The sequence below is a fragment of the Vigna angularis genome, chromosome 3 (genome assembly GCF_016808095.1).
Source record: "Vigna angularis cultivar LongXiaoDou No.4 chromosome 3, ASM1680809v1, whole genome shotgun sequence".
NCBI classification, from domain to species: domain Eukaryota; kingdom Viridiplantae; phylum Streptophyta; class Magnoliopsida; order Fabales; family Fabaceae; genus Vigna; species Vigna angularis.
Window position 1 is genome coordinate 24573644 of NC_068972.1, and position 7480 is coordinate 24581123.

A 7480-nucleotide genomic window follows, 5' to 3' on the forward strand; every position below is an offset into this window, starting at 1 on the left:
CAGGAGGTGTCTAGACGATCACGATGTCAAGGTCTACAAATCCAACTGATCAATTTTTGTTTTAGAGCAAGTAAGTTTCTACTCGTTTTTCTGTCCTCTTTGCTTCAGTCAATGATCATGCACAAAACTGTTATGTATGTATCATTTAGTTCTCTTTTCTTGCTCTTGGTGAATTTAGAATTCTAAGAACTCTATCTGTTTTAATTTTGGTACCTCGTAGGTCCGTTAGGAATTTCTTGTGTTTCAAGCTACCGACGAGACATTTTCATGGGTTGAGGCTATTTCTTGTAAGGTAAGGGAAGCTATAACTTGTCTTAGTTGTGTTTATATTATAAATTTGGTGTCTCTATGAGTTTTAGATGATTTTGAGAAAATTGGTATGATTGGGTGTATAAAATGCATGTTTGATTGGTGATTTTGATGGTGTGATGTTGAACATAAGTGGTATAGTGTGATTGTGATGATTAATACTATTATAATTGCGTATGATGATGATGTTGAAATGTTTGAAACTGAATTCAAGTGGTTGTGTGAAATATTGGTCAAGTTACTTGAGTTTCAAGCTTAAAAGAGAGGTTTTGGTGAGTGAAATTGAGAATTTGGTATTAGAGTGAGATGGCAACTTGTCTAGCATTGTTATGTGGTTAATTGGGACTTGTTAGAAGAGTTAGATGGTTGAAAACTGATATGGAGCAAAGATTACGGTTCCTTGTTGAAGTTTTGAAGTGTTTTAGGGGAAAATGGGGGTTTTAAGTAGTGAGAATTGGAAGTAAGAGGTGTTGACTGTTTTGGACAGTTGAGAGTGTGTTATAGGACCCACTAGGACTTGTTTAGACTATTCAATGAGAAAAATATGGTATAGGACAATTAGTGTCATCTTAGGATGAGTTCTTAGAGATTTTTGGCCCAATTTGAGGTTTTGAATGGTGAGATCTTGAAACAGAGGGACTGTGAGTAATATGAGGTGTTGGGGTGTACTAGCAAGTGCGTTTGGACCTGGTTATGCAGTTGGGAAACTGATATAGAAAGTGTACATTTGAGTTTGGGTAGCTTATAGGAGTAAATTTGGGTTTTCATAGGTCAATTTGGGTTTGGAGTGGTCAAGTCAAGTTAGGGGTCTGTTTTTAAATATTTCTCAGTGCCTAAGAGTGTTTAGGAATCATTTAAACTTGTATAGAGGGTCACCAAAGTCCAAATAGGTGAATTTTAGAACCTGGTGCAGCGTTGGGCACCCTTAAAGGGGCCCCTAGGGGTTTTTGCGAGAAGAATTCGCTTGGGCGCCGCCTTAGCGTCCCTGTTCCAGGGATCTGGCGCCCGAGCGCCCCTTTTGGGGTGCTGGGCGCAACTCAGCAGATTTTGGTTTTTTTTTCAGTTTTTGGGATCTCAAATTTGGAGTTCCGGGTGTCCGTTTTGAACATTTTTTTTAAATTGGGGGTTTTTGATCTCAAATTTTAGTAGTTTTATACTATTAAAGTAGGATGTTACACTCACCACAAATGTACAACTTTGAATGGAGTTTTACATTAACAACTAGGATTAAAAACCTTGATCAAAACATTAATGCATTATCATCGAAATTTACAGAAAGTGATTTGAGAGAATTTATAGTGCAATAGGCATATTAATTTACAGGAATATGAGTATTACATGATAGATTAAAGCTATCATTGAGGGAGGAATTTTTTATATTTGGACAATGGTAAAACACTTATAACTAAATTATCAATTTGAAGTTATATGATTTATTGTTTATTTTGATTTTGGAACTATTTATTATGTCTTGAAAATGAACAATTTGAAATATATATTTTGTTTTGAGAAATTTTATGTATTATAGGTTTTGGTTTCATGCCAAAACAAAAATAGTTTAAAAAAATAGCAAATTAAAATCTATTATGGTCTTAATAGACATAAATTCGCTACTTCTTTTTTATTTATTTATAAATCTACTAAGATTTAAGTTTGTTGGCCCACGGTTAGGCAATTTCGGTAAGTGTACCAAATCGTTTAAGTAATATTGTTGATAAGGGAGCTTTGTCTCTTTATATCTTTGTTTTCTATGATGATTGGTTAAATGATTAATAATAGTTTCTTGCACAACAAAATGGCATAACAATTGTTTATATCTTTAACACGTGTGTGCTAGGTGATTGAATCCATTAATGTTGAGTGAATCATGTCTAAAATAGATTAGAAATCTAGTTTATGGTATAAATAATAGATTACATAAGTGTAATAATCTGTTCGGTTTAGCCAGAACACTTAGAAAGCTAAACAGGGGCAATTCACTTTGTTATAATCGATTATACAAGGTACATAACTAATTAAAATAGAGAGAAAGCCATAATTTGTTATATAAGTGAGATAATCTGTTAAGGATGGAAAATGGATGACTAATATGGTTAAGTGTTAATATAATCGATTACATAAATTTGATAATCGATTAAAACAGAGAATATAGTCTAATCCATTACATAAATAACCTAATATGTTAAGACTGTTAAATGAAGCAATCATAGGCTTAAGAGTTCAAATAATCGATTACACACGTAGGATAATCTGTTAAAACAAAGAGAAAAACATATCAGATTATGCAATTAACATAATCGATTATTCTGCGACAGCATTTGAAAATCCTATATATATATATATATATATATATATATATATTATATAACTTGAAACTTGTTTTAATAATGTTACATTTTTAAAATACTAGCATTCTCATTGAGTTCTGACTATAGGTGATTTTAAGAAACATTTTTGGAGAATTAAAGCTTCATTAGGTGATTACAAATCAAGGATTCTTTCAAGAATTTGGACTACATTGGTTCTGATTCAATCTGCACTTGGATAGTGTGTTAAAGATCAGGTTCATCAATAATCTGTGAATTCTGTACTTGTGCGGGGACAACAAAGTTTGAAGAGTTGGGATTGCTCTTGTGTTTGTAAGAGATTGAGGGTGTTCATCTCTTGTTTTGCTATTTTGGTTTTGAGTGGTGAGACGAGTGCAATTGAGGGATTGTCATTGTATTCTTGTATACTCAATCATTATAGTGGATTCTCTTCAACTAAGTTGTTGAAGGAGGATTGGATGTAGGCTTGTGAAAGTCGAATTAATATAGATTGTTATGTCTTGATCTTTCTCTCTTTCTCTTTATCTTTGTTGATTCATTTGCCTTTGATTATTGATTTCAAGTTTCAAGAATTCATAAAAATTTCAAAAAGGTTCTAAAAGGGTTAAAACCAATTCACTCCCCCTCTTGGTTTGAGATATAAGGCTTCACTTTTCTTACAAATATAAAATGGTAAGGTCAGGTATCGTTTCCCAAAAGACTCGTGTAATACTAGATAATTATAAGATTAATAACTCATCTAGACTGAAGAGCAGTACAATGATTTACAAAAATGTGCAACCAAATAAATGTACAAAATAATACAATGAGGACTTTGGTAATGAAGGCACTTAAGAATGGAAAAAGGTCAGAAAGGATATGGATAAACTTTGCTAAGGTTAAGTTTCACCACTTCACTCTCATGCATACATAATTTCATCTTCTTTCCATCAAATACTAATGTCAACCCCCCAAAAACACTCTAGCCCTAATCCCTTAGGTGAAAACCTAGATTTTTCTATTAAGCCTCAATCCCTTGATCACTCAACAAGCAAACTTGTATTAAGATTTAAGGTCTAAATCAACAAATGGGTCATGTTCCATCCCTAGAATTCATGTCCCCACTAAGTCTCCTATTTCAGGTCTAGGTCACAAATGATATGTCCCCATACCCAATGAACCATAAATCAAGTCATAAACGTCCCCATTGTTGTATGAAAGTTGACAAAACATGAACAATATTTCCTAAGGCGTGTATTTTCACTATCCTTAAGGACTTATCTGCGGTGTATTGTGCAAATCCCCCAGGATACTGATAATGATTGAATTTCCCGTTATCTGTAATGCAATTTTGATACTAAATCAACTATATTTGACTTTGAAACTTGCTTAAACTCTTGTTTTAGTTGAATTTGGTGAATAAGTGAATAAAGGTTATACTTAATGCTTTTTAGCACTGATTCCCTCAATTTTGTAGGTTATTGGTATGTTTTGGAAGAGGAGTAAAGTATCAAGGAGTTGGAACCCAGGAAGCACAGTAGAAGCACTAGAATAGAAGGTTATAGAAGGCTCAAGGATGTCTGGTTGCCCTTTTCTGGGGCCCTCAGTGCTGGTGGTTACGCATGGACGCTTGTGCGCCCTCTTTGGGGCGCTGAGGGCCAAGGATCTCACAAGCACACCTGGGCGCCCCCTCCAGGGGCGATGAGCGCTAGTCAGCTACACCGTAGGACGTTTGGTTGGCCTCAGCCAAGGCGCTGAGGGCCAGTCTCTTCGCAGTTGCGCCTGCTTGCCCCACTTAGGGCGCTGAGCACCAGCGACGTTGGCCCATGATCCAATTTTGATCTATTTAAAGGCTTATACACATTAGGGTTGGTATCTTTGGACGGCTGAAGCTCAGAAAGAGGATTTTCAACCTTTTGAGGCAGATTGGGATGTAGGAGCTTTCCTTCTCACTTTCTAGGGTTTCCATTCATTCATTCTTCCATTATACACCAAGGTTCTCCATGACAATGGATAACTAAACTCATTTGTTGTTGGGGATGATGTAACCTCTAAACTTTCATGTATTTGAATATGTTTTAAATATTTTATGCTTTTTTCATTGAATGTTAGTGATTTTCTCCTATTCTTAATGCTTGTCTTGTTTTGGCCACTCATGACTTGATGTTTGATTTGTTTGAGTATTGGGAAATATCTTATGAATCATGATTTTTAGGATTTCACCCAAAGGGAATATTGCCTAGGGATAGGGATAGGACGTTTGGTTGTCTTAAGCTTCTTTTCTTAATGCAAAATTGGTTATTAGGGATTCAAGGGATTGATGTCTAATAATCAAGGCTAGGCTTTTTACGCCGAGGGATCGAGTTCTAAGTAATTTCGTAAGTGACATTAACATTCCAATGAAGAAGATGAGTTCTAATATGAATGAAAGTAAAGTAGGTGAAATCTAGCCCCAACAACATATCATCTCATATCATATTAAATCATTCATTCATTCTTGTTTTAGCCTCAATTGATCAATTTTACATTCAAGTTTTTATGTTTACTTTTACTGCAATTCAATCTCATTCAATGGAATCGTTCTTTAGTCTTAATTAGTTAAGTGATTATACGATTGTTTAGTAACACGAGTCTCTTGGGAAACGATACTTGGTCTTACCATTCTATATTACTTGATACAATTTGGTACACTTGCCAATGAGTTAACAAGTTTTTGGCGCCGCTGCTGGGGACTCGTGGTCATACTATACTTTTGTGTGATTCTTAACTTGTTTAGACTTTTTCTTTATTTTTTCTGTTTTTAATTTGTGTTTATTTTGTATTTTTTTGGGCTAATCTGGTGCTCTAGTGCATTGTTCAATAGTGTATGCAGGACAAGATTCGCACTAGGAGCACAAAATTATCTGAACCTCTTTTTATAGGTCTGGACTATAGTAGACGAAGAAGGCAGAAAAAGGTTTCCAGAGAACTTTTTCCCTCTCCTGAGATTCTTGAACAACCCTTCACTTCAGTCTCAGATCAGGAAATAGAAGACATGGCTGGCAATCAGAATATGGGTCTAGTTAGACGTACTCTGGAGGATTATGCACCAGTCACTGACCCTCTTCATGTTGACAGTATTGTCAGGCTGAGGGTCAATGCCACCAACATGGAGATGAAGCCTGCTCTCATTCACTTGATGTAAAGTAAGGAATTTAATGGCTTAGCTCACAAAAATCCATATGAACATTTGATCACTTTCACAGAAATATGCAATACAGTGAAGATTCAAGATGTGCTAGATGAAGCTATTAAACTTAGCTTATTTCCTTTCTCTTTGGGTGGCAATGCTAAGATGTGGCTAAATTCATTCCCTGAGAATAGTTTCACTAAGTGGGAAGATGTGGTGGCCAAGTTTATGAACAAGTACTTCTCTCAGTCCAAGATAAACAAAGGGAAGCAGGAAATCTCTTCTTTTCAGCAGGGCATGGATGAAACTTTAGGCCAAGCATGGGATAGATTCAAAGGCCTACTGAGGAAGACTCCTACTCATGGATTTGATGAACCTACAATGGTCATTCTGTTTCTTGGAGGACTCAAATCTCAGACTAAATTGATGTTGGATGCCTCAGTTGGAGGTAACATTAGATGGAAGACTCCCGATGAAGCCTATGAGTTGATAGAGAACATGGTTGCTAATGACAATGAGACACATGATGAAAGAGCTCAATTTCAACAAAAAGGAGTTCTCCAACTGCAATCTCAAGATGCCCTATTAGCTCATAATAAGATAATGACTCAGCAACTTGAGGCCTTGATGAAGAAACTCTCTCAATTACCTAAAGAACTTCAAAATGTGTCACATGCTCAACAACAACTTTGTGAGCTATGTGGTGGAGATCATATCAATGGACAGTGTGCCATGCAACCTGATAACGGGTTAAAAACCATTATTTTTATACTTAATTTTGATATTAAAAACACCCTTTATGACTTAGAAACTAACTTGAAATCATGTTTTTGATTAAGTTATGAGAATAAGAGAGTTGAATAGGTTTTATGCTTATTTTTCCTTGTTTTGACAAGAATTAAGATGAATTGGATGAAGAAGTTGAAGTAGCAAGGAGCTGGAGTCATGAAAGGTTGGAAAAGTGGCACATAGAAGAACCACTGTTTCACGCCTAGGCATCACCGCTGAGCGTCAGTCTAGAAATGCAATCACTATTTCACGCTTGGGCGCCACCGTTGAGCGCCAACTTAGTTCTGAAAGCACTGTTTCACGCTTAGGCGCCACCGCTGAGCGCTAGTTTGGTTTTGAAAGCACTGTTTCACGCTTGGGCGCCACCGCTGAGGGTCAAAAAGAGTGATGCAACTACCGTTGAGCACCCTTTTGGGGCGCTGAGCGCTGACGAAGTAGGCTTGGGCTATTATTATGTATTTTTAATGAACTATTTAAGGTTTTGGACGTTCTAGGGTTCATATCTTTGGACAGAAAGAGGCGAAACTACACTCTTTTCACCCCTCGGAGGTGGATTTTGGATGTGGAAGCTCCGATCTTCAACTTTTAGGGTTCTATCTTTCATTCTTTTCATCTATTTTCACCATGTTTATGGTGAACTAAACCTCCATTGTTGTTGGGGAAACAATATAATCCTTTGAAACTCTCATGTATTGAATTGATTCTTATTATAAAATGCTTTACTTCATTAATTGTTAGGGTTTTTCCTCTACACTCTATGCATGCTTTGTTTAACTCATTCAATTGCATGATTATTGATTTTGTCACTATGGACACATGAGAAAATCTAGAACTGGGGAAATTCTCCCAAAAGCAATATCACGTAGACATAGGGATAGGAGGGTTGGTTGCCTTTAAGCTTCTGTGC

The 7480-nt window shown here is 36.1% G+C and overlaps 1 long non-coding RNA gene across 1 annotated transcript; it reads left to right on the plus strand.

Annotated features, from left to right (window-relative positions):
• On the plus strand, positions 1 to 4661 carry LOC128195997 (uncharacterized). The gene is made up of 3 exons (XR_008248024.1): positions 1 to 70; positions 221 to 292; positions 4093 to 4661. It is a non-coding gene; the product is annotated as an uncharacterized LOC128195997 (long non-coding RNA).
• Positions 4662 to 7480: the final 2819 nt, after the last annotated feature.